Raw genomic sequence first — 19,468 nt, forward strand, 5'->3', positions numbered from 1 at the left:
ATTCATTCCTTCCCTTCCCTCGACCATCCTCTTGAAACCACTGATGTTCCTTTACTGTGTCCATAGTTTTGCCTTTTTCAGTATGTCATTCAGTTGAAATCATATAGTATATAGCCTTTTCAGGTTGGCTTTTTTCACTTGGTAATATGCATTTAAGTTTCCTCCAAGTCTTTTTATGGCTTGAAGGACTTTTCTTTTTAATGTTGAATAATATTCCATTGTTTAATATTTAATAAACCAAAGTTAATTTATCCATTTATCTATTGAAAGACATATTGATTGCTCTCAAGTTTTGGCAATTATGGAGTTATTATGAACCCAGGTATACAGATTTTGGAGCCTCCCATGGTGACTCAGACAGTAAATAACCTGCCTGCAATGTGGGAGAGAGACCCAGGTTTAATCCCTGGGCTGGGAAGATCCCCTGGAGAAGGGAATGGCTATCCACTCCAGTATTCTTGCCTGGAGAATTCCAAGGACAGAAGAGCCTGGCGGGCTACAGATTTTTGTACAGACATGAGTGTAACAACTACTTTTGGTAAATATCAAGAGCGCTATTGTTGGGTCTTTTGGTAACTGTATTTTTAGTTTTGTAAGAAACTGACAAACTCTTCAAACATGACTTCACCATTTTGCATCACCACCAGCAATGAATGAGTCTCTATTGCTCCACATTTTCACCAGCATTTGCTGCTGTTAATGCTCTGGATGTTGGCCATTATAATTTGTGTGCAGAGGTATCTTGTATTTTAAATTTGCATTTCTCTGATGACATATGATGTGGAGCATCTTTTCATGTGCTTATTTGCCAGATGTATATCTTCTTTGGAGAGATATCACTTAGGTCTTCGGTCAGTTTTTAAATCTAGTTGTTTGATTTCTCATTGTTGAGTTTTAAGAGCTCAGTGTATATTTTGTATGTAATCTCTTATCAGATACGTCTTTTGAAAACACTTTTTATTCCCAGCCTCTGGCTTGTCTTCTCATTCTCTTGCTGACAGTGATGTGGTGTCTTATTAAGTTACCTCCTCTTCCTTTTTGAACATATTTCCTATATAACATTATTTATAGATACACACAATTGTCATGCTTTCATTGTGGACTGTGGATTTCATCATTAAAATATTCTCTTTTTATATTTAATCTTCAAACCTGAATATTAATGATCTAGATTATTTGATATCTGAATCACAGACCCTATGATTGGTCTACCCTTGCCTGCCCTGTAGTTTGTAGCCTTTCTGAATTACTTTGTTTCAGGTATAAATCTTATATACATTGTGACTTGCCTTGTGAGGCATTTGAAAATATTTTTTATAAATGAGTTAAGGACATTTACATTTATTAGTATGACTTATTTGGTCTCAACTCTTTCATATTGGTTTTTTGTTATATATATTTACTGTGATTCTCTATGTGACCTATTTCTTCGTGCTTTGTATCCTGACTCTGTCTCTTTGTATTGGTACTTATGTATACGTGTTTTCATTAATGAATATGCATTTATATGGGTATACATACACACATATATTTATCTTCATTTTCTTATTTCACCATCTACTATTTGGAATATCAACTTTATACTTTTGACCCCCACCTAATATTTATGTAACAGTAAATTATTTCACTTCCTCTATTCTCTTCCCATATTTTTAGTTGAAATATTTTTACTTTGTGAGAGCATATAACATTTTTCTCACCTTTCTTTGACTTTTCTATTTACAATTAATCACACTGAACAATAACTAATAATTTTTTGCCAAAGTTTCTCTAGTTATCTTCTGGTTGAATGGGGCTTCTCTCCTAAGTAGATATATAAGAATGACCACATGATTACAATTTTCTTTGAGTTCTTACAAGTTTAAAACTCATTTTATATACTTTTGACATTGAAAGGACAGGTTGGATATAAAATCCTAAGTTAGTTATTTTCTAAATAATTAGAAAAAATTATTTCTAATTATTAAAAAAAATACTGCTGCATTGTTTTGATTTTTATGTTGCTGTTGATAAAATTGTATGTCAATATGATTTTCTTTTTTTCACTGACTTGGCCTGAAGTTATTATTTTCTCTGTCTTTAAAGTCTTTCAGTCAATTTTTCCTGATTACACAATTTAATCTTTAATGTCAAGATCCATTCTTTCACTCATTTCTGAATATTTTCTTGTAGTTTCCATCTTTATGCTTTTCTTCTACAGGTATTTTAATCATTTGAGAGTTGGATCTTCTTTGTGTATCTTCTATACCAATCATATTCTTTCCCCAATCACATTACTTCTGATTATATTTACCTCTTCTTGTTTATGCCTGTGTCTGGCTCTTTGTGATCTTGTGGGCTATAGCACACCAGGCTCCTCTGTTCATGGGATTCTGAAGGCAGGAATATTGGAGTGGGTTTCAATGCCCTCCTCCAGGGGTCTTCATTTTTATAATCACTATCTTGTCAGTTTTCATGCCTTTTCTTAAAACTCTACTTGTATTCTTCAGGCAAACTAATTCTTCCATGAGCATCCTACAATTCAGTGTAAATTGTTTATATATATTTTTCTTTTTCTACTGTTCCTTTTCTCCTTACTTCAATCAACAGATATGCAGATGACACCACCCTTATGGAAGAAAACAAAGAGGAACTAAAGAGCCTTTAGATGAAGGTGAAAGAGAAGAGTAAAAAAATTGGCTTAAAACTCAAAATTCAAGAAACTATTATAATGGCATCTGGTTCCCTCAGTTCAGTTCAGTCGCTCAGTTGTGTCCGACTCTTTGCGACCCCATGAACCGCAGCACGCCAGGCCTCCCTGTCCATCACCAACTCCCGGAGTTCACTCAGACTCATGTCCATTGAGTCAGTGATGCCATCCAGCCATCTCATCCTCTGTCGTCCCCTTCTCCTCCTGCCCCCAATCTCTCCCAGCCTCAGAGTCTTTTCCAATGAATCAACTCTTAGCATGAGGTGGCCAAAGTACTGGAGTTTCAGCTTTAGCACCATTCCTTCCAAAGAAATCCCAGGGCTGATCTTTAGAATGGACTGGTTGGATCTCCTTGCAGTCCAAGGGACTCTCAAGAGTCTTCTCCAACACCACAGTTCAAAAGCATCAATTCTTCGGCGCTGCTCAGAAAGATGGAGGGCGGGAGGAAAAGGGGATGACAGAGGATGAGATGTTTGGATGGCATCACTGACTCAATGGACTCATTGAGTTTGAGCAAGCTCCAGGAGATGGAGAAGGACAGGGAAGCCTGGTTGCTGCAGTCCATGGGGTACCAAAGAGTCAGACAGGACTGAGCAACTGAACAACAATAATAAATGTGCTTCTACGGTCCAAGTCTTTTCTTAACTTTTCAAGATATGCCTAGAGCCCTTTTTCATGTTTGATAATTCTTATTTTAGTACCTTGATTCAGCTTTTATGTTACATCTTAACTTTCTTTGGTCTCTAGGTTGGTATTGGAAGTATAATTCTTATCAGCTAAAATATTTTGTTTCCTATTTGCTGCATCTTTCAATAATAATTTTATATGAATATAATCTGCCATTATTTATTTCATAACGTTTCATTTTCCTATATGAGCAAGAAGATTATGAGCAAACTAGAGAGCAAGGTTTTGTTTCATGTACTATGATTCTTACATCAGAAATAGTCTCTTCTATTAGTTCAGTAAACTATATATTCATTAATGTGCTTAGTTGTTCAGTCGTGTCCAACTCTTTGAGACCCCCACGGACTATAGCCCAGCAGGCTCCTCTTCCATGGGGATTCTCTAGGCAAGAATACTGGTGTGGTTTGCCACCCCCTCTCTCCAGGGGATTTTCCCAAGCCAAGGATAGAACCCAGGTCACCTGCATTGCAGGCGGATTCTTTACCAGTTTTCTGAGCCACCAGGGAATATATTCATTATTATATGGCACTTTTTATAGGGTAGATCATCTCACATGATAGTAAAGTAATGCTCAAAATTCTACAAGCCAGGCTTCAGCAATATGTGAACTGTGAACTTTCAGATGTTTAAGCTGGTTTTAGAAAAGGCAGAGGAACCAGAGATCAAATTGCCAACAGCCGCTGGATCATCGAAAAAGCAAGAGAGTTCCAGAAAAACATCTATTTCTGCTTTATTGACTATGCCAAAGCCTTTGACTGTGTGGATCACAATAAACTGTGAAAAATTCTGAAACAGATGGGAATACCAGACCACCTGACCTGCCTCTTGAGAAATCTGTATGCACGTCAGGAAGCAAGTTAGAACTGGACATGGAAAAACAGACTGGCTCCAAATAGGAAAAGGAGTACGTCGAGGCTGTATATTGTCACCCTGTTTATTTAACTTATATGCAGAGTACATCATGAGAAATGCTGGGCTGGAAGAAGCACAAGCTGGAATCAAGATTGCCGGGAGAAATATCAATACCCTCAGATATGCAGATGACACCACCCTTATGGCAGAAAGTGAAGAGGAACTAAAAAGCCTCTTGATGAAAGTGAAAGAGGAGAGTGAAAAAGTTGGCTTAAAGCTCAACATTCAGAAAACTAAAGTCATGACATCTGGTCCCATCATTTCATGGCAAATAGATGGGGAAACAGTGGAAACAGTGTCAGACTTTATTTTTCTGGGCTCCAAAATCACTGCAGATGGTGACTGTAGCCATGAAATTAAAAGATGCTTACTCCTTGGAAGGAAAGTTATGACCAACCTAGATAGCATATTCAAAAGCAGAGACATTACTTTGCCAACAAAGGTTCGTCTAGTCAAGGCTATGGTTTTTCCTGTGGTCATATATGGATGTGAGAGTTGGACTGTGAAGAAAGCTGAGTGCCGAAGAATTGATGCTTTTGAACTGTGGTGCTGGAGAAGACTCTTGAGAGTCCCTTGGACTGCAAGGAGATCCAACATGTCTATTCTGAAGGAGATCAGTCCTGGGTGTTCTTTGGAAGGAATGATGCTAACGCTGAAACTCCAATACTTTGGCCACCTCATGTGAAGTGTTGACTCATTGGAAAAGACTCTGATGCTGGGAGGGATTGGGGGCAGGAGGAGAAGGGGACGACATAGGATGAGATGGTTGGATGGCATCACCGACTCGATGGACATGAGTCTGAGTGAACTCCGGGAGTTGGTGATGGACAGGGAGGCCTGGCGTGCTGCGGTTCATGGGGTCGCAAAGAGTCGGACACGACTGAGTGACTGAACTGAACTGATAGGGTAGGAAAAAGAGAGATATTGTGTTCCTGTTTTGTGATTTTCTTTTGTTTCTTCAGGATATGTAGTTTCCAGATTTTGCTTTTTACTTCCCCTTTATCACAAAACCTCTTGAAGGTTGGCACACCCTCCCAAGCACTCCATTCTTCTCCAAACTACTTCCTCTTATGTAACTCTTCTTTATTTCCTTTCTTTTGAACAATAATACCAAGTGCTTATTTGCTGCTTTGTCTCAGTCTTTTTCTTAGTAATCCACTCAGGATGGGACTTTTTCTTTCTGGGTGTGATCTTATCCATGGGTAGATCCTTCACATTCCTCTCCTCTTTTCCACACAATCTTTACTGATTTTTTTGATCTGGGGTGGTTGGGTTCCAAGATGGTTTCCTGAATTTAGGTGTTTATTTGCCTATTAGATGTAATATGAAGTTTTTAAATAGGGTCTACCTCTTGGTCTTTATATGCATGGATCATAAGCCATTAAGGGATTTGCATGCTCTACTTAGAGATTTCTGTAGTTTCTGGAGGACACATGGAAATATTTAAATTTACATGACTTCTAGTAACCCAGAGAAATCTAACAACTTTTCCTCATTTTCTTGAACAACATAATTTTTGAGTATAAATTGGTTCGAGTAATATATTTAAATAACCATCTGCATTTGACATTTTGTTAAAGTTCTAAAAAGTTTTTGTGTGCTGTCCTTTATTATACATACCTCGTCTGGTACCCAAATTTAATTGTACCCTTCTAAAAAGTATTAAAATTGCCCTTGTCTGATGCTTTACCATGTAGTCACGTTTTGTTTTGTATTCATAAATGAAAAACATGAGCAAAATTGGATGGAGAGAGAAAAAAAAAACCAAAAACCTAAGGACAAACATTAATAACGGGAGTAAAGTTTCTAAATCTGGAACTTGGCAATCTCCACCATGGGCCAGCTTCTGGTTTCTTCTCGGTTGCCTCGGGGCTCTTCCAAACTTTGAAGTTATCCTGTTCTCCAGCTGTTTACTTCTCAGGAGGAAGCAGCTACTTTTCTTCCTAAATAAAGCAAAATTACTAAATCCAAAAATTTGAGAAATTAGCAGTGATTTCTCACAGTTTCATTACACAGTAATGAACTTGTAAGAGTTTTATGTAGAAATCTATGTTTGCCTTTCTTCACTGAGTACATTTATGCATTTCATATTTTTAGACAAATAAATACATCAAAAATGGTTCTGTATTTGATATAACTGAACCACCTGAAAATGATACTATAGATAAAATAATAACATTTTGTATTTCGGGTACACAGGCACCAACTCCTTGTATTATTCCATTGCTCTTAACGCTGTCTATTGAAAATGTCATTTAAAAATTATCCAGCTTCTTAAGCTCAGTACTCTAATGTCAGTTCTTTGATGTAGCAAACACTACTCTACACTTGATTGGCAACATTTGAACACTGAGAATTGCCGATGTACTCATTAAACAAAGTGCTTAAAAAATATATTTAGCCTTCACACTATTCAAAAAAAACATGCTTGGATTAAAGCATGCCAAAATAACAATGTTTCAGTTGTTTATCTGGCAGCCAAGATTAATGAATGTTTCCTTACTAAGAATCTCTTCTGGATATCATGATGCTCTGAAGTTTGTATATTCAGACCTCAAATAAAGTTTCCTCATGTTTTCTATTAGTTTAATTTTGTGGGTGACATTCTGGAAGACTCAAATTATAGTCATGTGTAGGATTTCAGGGGTGAAGAATGGGTGGAAGGGGATTGTGTGTTTAGTTTGGGCTTTGGGCATAGGGTCACTATTAGTATATTTGAAAAAGCCTTTTCTGTTATTTATATAACTTTGGCTATAAAAACAAATATGTATTCTTTTATTCTCTTATCCTCATTGGCAAGGATTCATAGCTTTCTGAGGGATTTTAAATGACAATTAAAACATCAAATATAAGCGGGTGTTGACATACAATGCAGCTGCTTGATGCCTTTAACTATTTATAGTTTTATTTGCATGTGTCCATGCAATTAAGTTAAACATCATTGATTACTGTACTGAGTGCTTACTATGAACCAGGCATTAAGTCTTTACATATTTTAATTAATACAATCTTTGCAACACAAGGCAGACACTATTATTAGCCTATTATACACAGGTGGAAACTGAGGCACAGAATTTAAATAAGTCACAAGACTGCACGCATAGTACAGACAGGATGGAACCCACGAGCTCTGACTCCAGTCTGCCTGTCTCAGACTGTAGCGGGGACTCGCCTGATTGAACTAAAAATTACCAGGACCCCTCTGGGGTGAAACTCCTTGAGACACATGATTAGAGTAACTATACAATTTATCTTCCACGTTAGGATACATGAGTCATCTTATCTTCTGTTATCTCCTCCTCCTCCCACCTTCAATCTTTCCCAGCATAGGGGTCTGTTCAAATGAGTCCGTTCTTCGCATCAGGTGGCCTAAGTATTGGAGTTTCAGCTTCAGCATCAGTCCTTCTAATGAATATTCAGGACTGATCTCCTTTAGACTGGACTGGTTGGATCTCCTTGCAGTCCAAGGGACTCGCAAGAGTCTTCTCCAACACCGCAGTTCAAAAGCATCAATTCTTTGGCACTCGGCTTTCTTCATAGTCCAACTCTCACATCCATACAGGACTACTGGAAAAGCCATAGCTTTGACTAGGTGGACCTTTGTGGGCAAAGTAATGTCTCCGTTTTTTAATATGCTATGTAGGTTGTCATAACTTTCCTTCCAAGGAGTAAGTGTCTTTTAATTTCATGGCTGCGGTCACCATCTGCAGTGATTTTGGAGCCCCAAAAATAAAGTATGTCACTGTTGTTTCCCAACTCTATCAAGATATAATTGTGCAATATGTTGTAATTGTGTCATAATAATGTATTATTTACTGATATGTAACATTATATAAGTTTAAAGTGTATAACAGTGTTGCTTTCATATACATATATTTTAACATGATTACCACCATAATGTTACCTAGCATTTCCATTGTGTCACATAATTATCATTTCTTTCTCATAGTGAGAACATTTAAAAGGTAGTCTCTTAGCAATCTGAAGTACACACTACAGGATTGTTAACTATATTTACATTGTTGTATCAGATCCCAAGACCTTCTAACTGGAAGTTTGCGCACTATCCCCAGTATCTCCCCAATTCCCCCACCTCCCAGGCCGTAGTAACTGACCTTCTTATCTCTGTTTCCAGGAGTTCAGCTATCCATGACAAGACTTCCTGCTTTCTCATGACTAAGTAATATTTCATTTTGTACGTGTGTGTGTATCCTCTTTATTCATGCGTCCGTTGATGGTCACTTAGGTTGTTTCTATATTTTGACTCTCATGAGTAATGCTTCAATGAACACAGAAGTGCAGATAGCTCTACAAAATAATGATTCATTTTTGTCATATATATACACGCAGAAGAGTGATATCTGGGTTAGGTGGTATTTCTATTTTTTTATTTTTTGATGAAACCCCATACTGTTTTTCATAGTTGCTATGCCAATATACATTTCCTTCAACAGTGCATAAGGGTTCCTCTTCCTTCCACATTCTTGCCAACATTTGTCATCTCTGCTCTTTTTGATGATGTGGGTATGCTCAGTCACTCAGTTGTATCTGACTGTGACCCCATGGACTATAGCCTGCCAGGCTCCTTTTTCTATGCAGTTTTCCAGGCAAGAATACTGGAGTGGGTTGCCATTTCCTTTTCCAGGAGATCTTCTTGACCCAAGGATCAAACCCACATCTCCTGCATTGGCAGGCAGATTTTTTACCACTGAGCCACCTGGGAAGCCCTTTTTGGTGACAGCCACCCTGTAAGTGTGAGGTTGATTTGCATTTCCCTGATAATTACTAATGTTGAGTATCTTCTTATATACCTATGGTCCATGTGGATAGTTTCTTTGGAAAAATGCAACTATGTTTCTATGGAAAAATGAAACTAAGTTCCTCTGCCCATTTTAAAATTGGATGTTTATTTTTGTTAAAGTTATATGAGTTCTTTCTACATCAGATATAGTTTGCAAATATTTTCCCCATTTTGTAGGTTGTCTTTTCATGTTGTTGATTATTTATTTTTAGTTTGATATAGTTCCACCCACTGAATTTTGCTCTTGTTGTTTGTGCTTTTGATTTCATATTAAAAAATCATTTTCAAAACCAATGTCAAGGACCTTTTGCCTATGTTGTCTTCTGGTAATTTTGCAGTTTCAGATCTTAATCCACTTCATGTTAATATTTTTAAGCCCTAAAAGATGTAAACCACATTTTTCTGCATGTGGTTATCCAGTTTTCCCAATACCATTTATTAAAGAAAATATCTTTTCCCCATTGACTGTTCTTGAATCTCTTGTAAAATATTAGTTGACCATATAAATGGGTTTTCTTCTGGGTTCTTGATTCTTCCATTGCCCTAATGTGTCTATTTTTACGCCAGTGCCATTCTATGGCTGGAGTACATGGTTTGTATTCAGATGATGTGATGACTTCAGCTTTGCTCTTCTTTCTCAGGATTGCTTTGGCTATTTGAGTTCTTTTGTGATTCCATACTTCAACTTCTATTTTTATTGATAGAATATCTTAGCTGTAGTGAATGCAACTATGAATTATATGTGTATTGTAACCAATCCCAAGCATATTCATGTCCACTTGTTTCTTAATGTAGCAGAACATTGTTTTTAGCATGACAATGTATTAATACTTCATCCAAATGTGAATCTGTATTCTCAAGCAAAGCACAATTTCTTTCTTCAAAATTGAGTATATTAGTTGAATTTACAATTATGTCAGATTGCTAAACTACAGAATAATCTTCCAAAATTTTACTTTGATTCCAGGAATTGTATTAAAAATAATTAAGCCATTATTGGACCTAATCAATGTTCTCTTCTGATATAATTTATGTTTAGAAAATTCTTCTGTTACTAGACAACATATTAATTAATACTTCTCATTTCGTACATGCACAAAAAACTTGGAAATAAAAAAAAATTAGTGAAATTTACATAGAAGGGCTTTATATGGAAAAAAAATTAAAATGCTCCACCCAATGATACATAAACCCACCTTCTTTGTCTGACCATGTTGAATAAGTCTCTTTGGGCATTATGTTTCAGAAACATTAATAATTGCTAAGTTTTGAAGCATTTACTGATACTTTTCAAATTTATATCTTCTGGTTTTCCTATGGCCAGTAAGATTAGGATAGTCCTCTGAAAGATATGAAGTATCAGTAAATTACATTAATGAGTTATGTGTTCATAATTAAGCTTTGTGAAAAAAACTCAGTACTCAATTTTTGATTAAACATGTTCCCTTTTTTTAGATCACTATTTCTGAAACATTTCATGGACAAAAAAATTAGCAAATAATTGAATACCTAAACACTTATAAATTATACCAGAAATAAATTACATATCCACATACAGTGAGAGAACTCTCTACTGCTATCTGGAGGTTCAACTAGCCTCCACCCGTCACTTAGTTCACAAACTCTTTTCTTTTCCATGTTTCTCATCTTATGGACTAACAGCTGGCATTTTTGCTTCTCTCAAACAGCACAGTTACGTGGTACACCACTAAATGCTTCTCCCAGGAATTAGTTTGAATCTGAGCACTCTTCAATTTATCAACAAGTGCCCTACATGCTCTTCTTAAAATGTAGGTGTTAATAGGTGTTAATTAACTGATGCTGCATTTGATAAAGATTGGAAAATGCAAGGTATATTTATGATCAACTTCCAAAAGTATGTTGAAGATTTAACTGTGTTTGCTAAACAAGTCCTTGCAGAAGGTGTGTAGGTAAAGTGGAAATCCATCAAACCCATCCTGGCCTATTTTAAGGCAATTATAACAATAATAGTTGGTTAAAATTTTTAAAAATCTTACTGACAGAACACTGTGATGAAATGCATAAACTAGGTTTATCCCAGTCAAAACAGGATTACTGTCACCTTAACACTACACATGTAAATGGATTCACAGCACAACCCACTGATCTCAGAGCAGAGAGCTGGTGGAAGGGCAATTCACACTAGAGGAGAAGGTTGGCTAAGATAGACACCCTAATAGACTTGTGTAGGAACAAGGTACTCTCAGAATTCACAGAGTAAGACAGAGACCGCAGTGGCAAATAGCCACGGAGTGGAAAAGATAGGCTCTACGTGGCCAGAAAAGCCTGGGGTGAGAATTTTCAGTAAGGAGAAAAGCTGAGTTTCACATAGTAGAGAAACTCTGTGCTATGTCCGAATCATAACCTTGGTCTTCGCAACTAACAGGAATAAATCAAGCCTTCCTTTGTTTATAGTCCATGATCTTGTGTCCAGTGACTGTCAGTGTTAAAGTTACCATCTGAGTTACCAGATGGTAACTAAAGTCCCAAAGATAAATATCTATTTTAAATGTGGAGCCTATTTTCTTCATTGCTATGGCTTTGTTCCTGTTCATAAAACTTTGTTGTTATTAATTGAATCATTATTTTCATGTCTCACTGACTTAGAACATAAATAAATATCAAGGGAACAACACCTCTCATTTCATAGCAACAAATTAAAAGTAAATATTGGTCATTTAACCACTTCCTTCCCCCATGCATGACCACAAATAAGCACAGTATATCCCTGATTTCACCCTGAGTAGAGACAGACTCAAGAATGAATGTTCCATATTTAGAGAACAGTTGGAGGAGAATCCGCTTGGTTGGAGCAGTAAATAGGTTTGTGGAGAGAGTGGAGTGAGGTTTTAAGGTCTGTTGGACCCAGATTTGAGAGGCGTTTAGTTTGTCAGTAGTAAGTAAGCACTGGAGAATTTTGAGCCTGAGAGTAACACGAGAGAATGAAATTTACAGAAAGTTCACCTATCAATCCTTTGCAGCACGCAATTAGAAAGATAAGAAAGAGAATGACACAGGGAACCCAAAGCCAGCACTCCGTGACAGCCTAGAAGTGTGGGATGGGGAGGAAAGTGGAAGGGAGGTCCAAGAGGGAGGAGACATACACGTACCTAATGTCGATTCATGCTGGTGTATGGCAAAAGTCATCACACAGTGTTGTAGAGTAACTATCTTTTAATTTAAAAAGATATTAAATTTAAAAAGAGAAAAATGAGAAAGGGAAGTCTGGCAAGTTATACGGTTCTGTGGATACCAAGATGAGGCAGAAAGTGAGCAAGTTAGTTCAGTAAATTATTTACCAGATACAATACCCTCCCTCTAAATATTTACTTCCCATGTTTGAGAAAGTTATCCAAACTCTAGACTGGAGTATGAGTTTACATTTTTAAAAATCTATGACTTACTAAAACTTAAAGAATATTTATTATCTAGAACTTAATAATCAAAAGTTAATCTAAGCTTCTCTTCTTAGAAATAACAGCTTTTTCTGTTATTTAAATGAGAAATAAACAGCTTTAGTCTAGCTCTCTAGGTATTACCATGCTAAAAAGCCTTTTGTGTTTCTGCACATCACACACTTCTAGGGATAGAGAGCAATGCTAACTACCTTCTGTGTCTAAAGAGAAGGGAGCCTTAGATATCTTGGGCAGCATTTTTTCACGGAAAAGTTCTTCCTGTCCTCCTCCAGCTCCTCTGCCCCACCTTCTCCTCTCCTCCTTCTCCCAGCTCCTCTTTCTCTTTGCCCTCTTCCTCTCCTTCCTCCTTTTTCTTCTTTGACAACTTTTAAGAAACACGTGCACCTCTGTTTGGTACAGTGCAGACACAGTGATGCATATTTACGAACGCTCAACACAGCTGCCAGAGACAGCCTGAGCGAGAGAGTGGCCGTCACTCCTCTGCCAAGAGCCTCACTCTGAGGAGCGCGTGGTTTTTGGAATGGCCTAAAAGAATGTTCTCCCCTATAGATTCCTACCACTCAATCATTTCTTTCAGATCTTTCCTTAAATGCTGGCTTCTCAGTAAATATACCTTACCATCCTATTTTGAAATACAGTCCTCCGTCATCTCCTTTCCTACTGTAATTTCTCCCTGTTATCACAATTTAACTTGCTATATGCATATATTAATTATGTGATTTATCATTGGTCTCTCTGAACTAGAATGCAACTTAAGTAACTAAGAAATAAACATTTGTTCAATTAGCTAGTACATTCATAGTCACTCAGTAAAATAATTAGGCTAGTGTAAAAGCTATTTTTCATACATTTTCATATTTTTATATTATTATACAGAGTACACATATTCTCAGATCATGTTCTATACACACATAGGTATACTCATACACATACATAATATATCCACTCTGGTCCATTTAAAAGATATGCCAATTTTGTCTTGGCCTTGTGTTTCTTTTATGTGATGATAAGAATTTAACTTTATATTAAATTTGTCTCCACCATGGAATGTCCTAATATCTAATAATCTCTAATGGATTTCAACAATTTAAGCCCTTTGATGAAAATAGTATATACTGTATGGCACCCAATATGCACTAATTTAAGAATGAATAGTACTCATAGTGGTCGTGTCAAAAGTAGTAGTAGTATCAGAAGAATATTATATCAAAATTATATCTATATGCATTATGAATTTATATGAGTATATGTAAGAGTATATGTATATATATGTAAGAGAAGGCAATGGCACCCCACTCCAGTACTCGTGCCTGGAAAATCCCATGGATGGAGGAGCCTGGTAGGCTGCAGTCCATGGGGTCGCTAAGAGTCGGACACGACTGAGCGACTTCACTTTCACTTTTTATGTTCATGCATTGGAGAAGGAAATGGCAACCCACTCCAGTGTTCTTGCCTGGAGAATCCCAGGGATGGGGTAGCCCGGTGGGCTGCCATCTATGGGGTCGCACAGAGTCGGACATGACTGAAGCGACTTAGCAGTAGCAGTAGCATGTATGAAACTGGATCAAATTTAATAAAAAAATTATGCACAGACTTCCCTTGTAGCTCAGATAGTAAAGAATCTGCCTGCAAGGCAGGAGACCTGAATTCAGTCCCTGGGTGGGAAAGATCCCCTGGAGTAGGAATTTGCAACCCACTCCAGTATTCTTGCCTGGAGAATTCCATGGACAGAGGAGCCTGGCAAGCTACAGTCCACGGGGTCGCATGGAGTCAGACATGACTAAGCAACTCACACACACATACAAAATTGATTTTTTAAAATTTCATTTTCTGTTTCTCTTTGAGTGTAACTAAAGTTAATTCTTGAATTTTTAATAAGAGACTATAAGGATAGGATCTGTATTTCCCTTCCTTCTCTTTTACATGAACTTTATCATGTCCCGTGGTTTCAATTAGCACCTCTATTTGTAGAATTCACAGTCTATTTGTTTAATCTTGACCGCTACCATGAACTCCAGTATCACATTTCTAATTGCCTACAGGGCATTTCAACTTGGGAGTCAGCGGATCACTGCAAACTCACCAGAATCTATTATTACCAGCCAACTAATTTGCTCCTCCTCCATTTACTAAAAAAAAAAAAAAAAAAAAAAAAAGGCATCGTAATTTACCTTTCATGTATTCCAGCATTGGAAATCTTCTTTATAAGCATTCTAAATCTTCTGCTAACTTTTCCTGAGTATTTATTTTCTTAATTAATTCCCTCATTTCCATTTGTACATACCCTCACCTTTCACACTGAGTAGTTATGATCATTTTTAATTATTTCATCCACCTTTTTTCTCTTCTCTCTCTTAACTATTTCCCCAAATTTTAGATAGATATATTTGCAAAAAGTACATGACTTTGATCATGTTATTTTGGTCAGAAATTTTCAAAAAAAATATTCTTGGAAAAAATTCTAACCCTATAGCAAAATTTTTTAAATTTCCAAATTTATCACATTCTGTTATTAAATACAAACTGTTGTTTTGACCTACAAGTTATCTATATTAGCCATACTCTTCCCTGATTATATTCTACTTCCCATTTCGTATTGCTTCATTTCTACCTAACCTCCTAGGTTGTGTGGAATTCCATTTCTGTTGAGAAATCTTCCTTGATGAACCCAGCCCATGGTAATGTTACCCTCTCAGGGTATCTGGGTCTAGTTCTGACTCTGTCATTAGTTATGTGGCCTTCAACACGTTGTTCCTGGAAAATCCCACGGACACAGGAGACTGGTGGGCTACAGTCCATGGGGTTGCGAAGAGTCAGAAATAACAGCGACTAAGACTTAACTTTCTGCATATCTTACATTTGCCTCTGCAAAAACAGAGAGCTGGGTTATATAATCTCTTATATTTTGATCACCAAAGATTAGGCAAATTTATAACATATTTTAGCACATAATTTGCTGATTCTTGGTTGCTATTTAACTATTTGACATCCCCAAACCACAAGCTCATTAGAAGCAGACATCATAGGTATACTTCTGTCTTAGCAACATAGTTCTATATGCAGAGTAAAGGCAAATTTTTTTAAAAGGTTTAGAATTAATAAAAATCTCAGATATGTCAGCTGTCATATTTGATAGCCCTTGACAACAGTTGATTAACAATTAACCTACTGACACCAGAATACTGATCTGCTGAGAGTCAAGCGTCTGAAGCTCTAAAAAGAAATTATGATTTCTGAGGCTCAGGAAATACTTTCCTGAATCACAGGGAAAGTTTAGTCAATATAAAAAGGAAAGATATAAGAAATGAGGTGGCTACCTCTTCTCTTATGACTTGTTCTCCCAGCATGACATCTACAGATCCATCAGTTTGATCCCTCTCTCCCTTTCATCGATTTCTTTGTCCCTACCATTCCCATGTTTATCCATTCCAATTACTTCTGTGTACAACTGTTTTATTTGATAACTAGAAAAACTAGAGAAAGTAAGAATTATAAGTATTCTAACACTAGAAGTACTCTGACAAAAGTACTCTGATACAATGACAGAACACTTCTGAGCACAGCTGAATTATCACAGCTTTGGGAAATCCATTCATGTAAATACCCTGTTGCTGAGCATATACTATATACAAAGAAAGATGCTAGCATCAGAATTATGGTGATGATTCAACCTCATCCCTGAGGACCTCATCTGGTTGGATTGTCATTAGATCTATATCACTGTGGCTACTAGGTCTACACCATGCATAGATTTATGTAGGCAAAGAGCAATGTACCATAAAATTTCAAAGGAGATCATCATTACACATGTATACCTGTGGCGGATTCATTTTGATATTTGGCAAAACTAATTCAGTTATGTGAAGTTTAAAAATAAAATAAAATTAAAAAAAAAAAATAAACAAAGAGGGAAAATCAAGAAAGCCTCTGTGAAAGACTCGTGGGATTTTAATGGGGACAAGGGGTGGAAAAGATGTCAGAGGTGGGAGTAAGTGAGTAAAGATCTGGAGGAGAAGCCCAGAGGAAGGACAAGCAAAGGCTGACATAGACACATACTGTGCAATGCCTTGGATCTAGAATAGGTTTGAAATGCAAAAGAATTCACACAGGTACTTTTAGTAGGCATTCCATTATCAGTCCAAAGTTCTCTTTAAACTTTTGATACAATCCACTTTTTGGATGCTAAATCACATTATGACTGATGTTCACACCACTGTCTCACAGGTTGTCTGCTGCATGTTAAACTAACTCTTGCTCTGAACTCAAATTGCTTATTCTTCCTAATGAAAGCTACATCCTCAGTTTGGTTGTACTTTTCATTAAATGTATAGAAATTGTTTGGTCCAGAAGCTAATGATGTTTTGGGTTTTCTTTTTAATTTCTAAATAATTTCCCATTGAAAAAGGACAGATAGTGGAGGGAACACAGAGATGAAAGCTTTAAAAAAAAAAAAAACATTGAATTGCTATTTTTTAAATCTCTATTTGCCCTTCCTTTAGCATTACATGCTATATGTGTGTGTGTGCACCCATGCATGTGTGTGTGAAAGAGACAGACTGATTTAAAGTTAATATGTGTTAAAAATAAGAGCCTCAGAGATCGGGACAAATGATAAAGACTCAATTACATGATGAAATTTTCTTTGCAATCTCAGTTTGTTTAAAAGGGGTGAAGAGAAAGAAGAGTAACTAATATGTTCTCATTTATATAGCTTCATCTTAATTTTTGGGAAGGATCATGAAGACTGTAAAGTGGTTTCAGTGACATCATGGAAAGCTGCCCCCTTGACCTGTTTTCTGATTCTTTCCATATTGCCTCTAAAATCTATGATGAAAAGGTCTTCCTCTTTTTAGAGACTTCAGTTCACAGAGTGCTCTCTGCACAGACAAGGAAAAAAAAAAAGATGAGAAAGTGCCCCCAGAGAATCTGGTGCCTTATTTTTGTGACTTAATTATATAGTGTTTTTTTTTTTTAAGCAAACTGCTATTCTGCTATTTAGCAATCCTTTTCTCTGTATCTGATTGATCATTGATCAAGTGGAATGACAACGCTTCTGTGTTTTGCAAGTTTGTTGAAAGACTCTAATACAGAAATCTCCCTGTTTCAATACTCACAGAAGGAAATAATTGAATAAATTATCTTTAAAACATAGTTATAATGAAAATAATCTCACTACCAACAATTCAGGAAGTCTCAAATGAGAATTAGATAGCACACATTTTCAAGTTTAAACAATGAAATGGACTCTTAACCTTTCTGATTTCATCTAAGGATCTCGCTTCCCATTGTGTTCTTAATTTGATCCCATTGCTTATGACATTTTTGGACTTCAAGTGTGGTTTCACAGTTTGGATGACCTGCCAGATTTGGCACTGAATAAGTTACTAAAACAAAGAGGGAAAAAAAACCCACTTTTTGTTCCTAGGATCAAGGGAATTTGAGACTATGGATGTGTAAATTTGAGAAGGAAAATATTTAACATTTATTTGTGTTTATCTGTTTCTATAGTAATGACTGGAGGTATCTCATTTATTTGCTTTGTTAAGGTTGCCAAAAAATACCACCTCAGTTGTTAATCATCAATATATGAAAATCCATAACCATAACAACAAAGGGAAGATTTTACATTTAGAGTGATGTCTATCCATGAACCTGGCCAATACTCAACAAATATTCTAACTTAGAAAATATTCAGAGAGAGGTACATTTTTCCTTTTCAATCAAAAGGGCACAAGTCTTATCAGTCATATTATATGCTTCCTCCTACTTCTATATCCCTCTACCATTATCAAATTTATCATGTACAGATAGATTAAATGCCCCAATGACGTAGGCTAGAAGGCAAAAACATCATTACAAATGTATGCAAAAATTACAGAATCACAGAATTGTTCTTTACATGGAATCTTTATGATAAACATAGATTTGTTTCATAAGCTCAAACAGTGTGAACCTGAAAAAAAGCTGATTTCCTTTTTCCAATGAGAAGACAAAAATATTTTTTCTTTGACAATTTAAATACATAAAACTTTAGGAGAATCATGCATTGTGCATTAAGTAGTAAATATACTTATGATGCAGATGATACCACCCTTATGGCAGAAAGTGAAGAGGAACTCAAAAGCCTCTTGATGAAGGTGAAAGTGGAGAGTGAAAAAGTTGGCTTAAAGCTCAACATTCAGAAAACGAAGATCATGGCATCTGGTCCCATCACTTCATGGGAAATAGATGGGGAAACAGTGGAAACAGTGTCAGACTTTATTTTTCTGGGCTCCAAAATCACTGCAGATGGTGACTGCAGCCATGAAATTAAAAGACGCTTACTCCTTGGAAGGAAAGTTATGACCAACCTAGATAGCATATTCAAAAGCAGAGACATTACTTTGCCAACAAAGGTTCGTCTAGTCAAGGCTATGGTTTTTCCTGTGGTCATATATGGATGTGAGAGTTGGACTGTGAAGAAGGCTGAGCGCCGAAGAATTGATGCTTTTGAATCATGGTGTTGGAGAAGACTCTTGAGAGTCCCTTGGACTGCAAGGAGATCCAACCAGTCCATTCTGAAGGAGATCAGCCCTGGGATTTCTTTGGAAGGAATGATGCTAAAGCTGAAACTCCAGTACTTTGGCCACCTCTTGTGAAGAGTTGACTCATTGGAAAAGACTCTGATGCTGGGAGGGATTGGGGTCAGGAGGAGAAGGGGACGACAGAGGATGAGATGGCTGGATGGCATCACTGACTTGATGGACATGAGTCTGAGTGAACTCCGGGAGTTGGTGATGGACAGGGAGGCCTGGCGTGCTGCGGTTCATGGGGTCACAAAGAGTCGGACACAACTGAGCAACTGATCTGATCTGATACTTATGATAAAGTAGAACTTAAGCGGTTGTATTTACTTATAGATGTGTTTATGTACAGAATAAACCCAGGTCTCCCACATTGCAG

The 19,468-nt window shown here is 36.8% G+C and overlaps 1 long non-coding RNA gene across 3 annotated transcripts in view; it reads right to left on the reverse strand.

The window, feature by feature from the left end:
- Positions 1–5,000: 5,000 nt before the first annotated feature.
- LOC129657423 (uncharacterized) overlaps positions 5,001–19,468 on the reverse strand; it is a 298,612-nt gene continuing 284,144 nt past the window's right edge. For 2 of the 3 annotated variants that reach the window (XR_008716707.1, XR_008716705.1), the window contains exons 4-5: positions 10,286–10,431; positions 5,001–6,231 (exon numbers count right to left, since the gene is read on the reverse strand). This is a non-coding gene — a long non-coding RNA (uncharacterized LOC129657423). Of the gene's footprint in view, positions 6,232–8,403; positions 8,597–10,285; positions 10,432–19,468 lie in introns of all 3 variants that reach the window. The other variant, XR_008716706.1, reaches the window with a different exon arrangement.

The sequence above is a fragment of the Bubalus kerabau genome, chromosome 7 (genome assembly GCF_029407905.1).
Source record: "Bubalus kerabau isolate K-KA32 ecotype Philippines breed swamp buffalo chromosome 7, PCC_UOA_SB_1v2, whole genome shotgun sequence".
Lineage (NCBI taxonomy): Eukaryota > Metazoa > Chordata > Mammalia > Artiodactyla > Bovidae > Bubalus > Bubalus kerabau.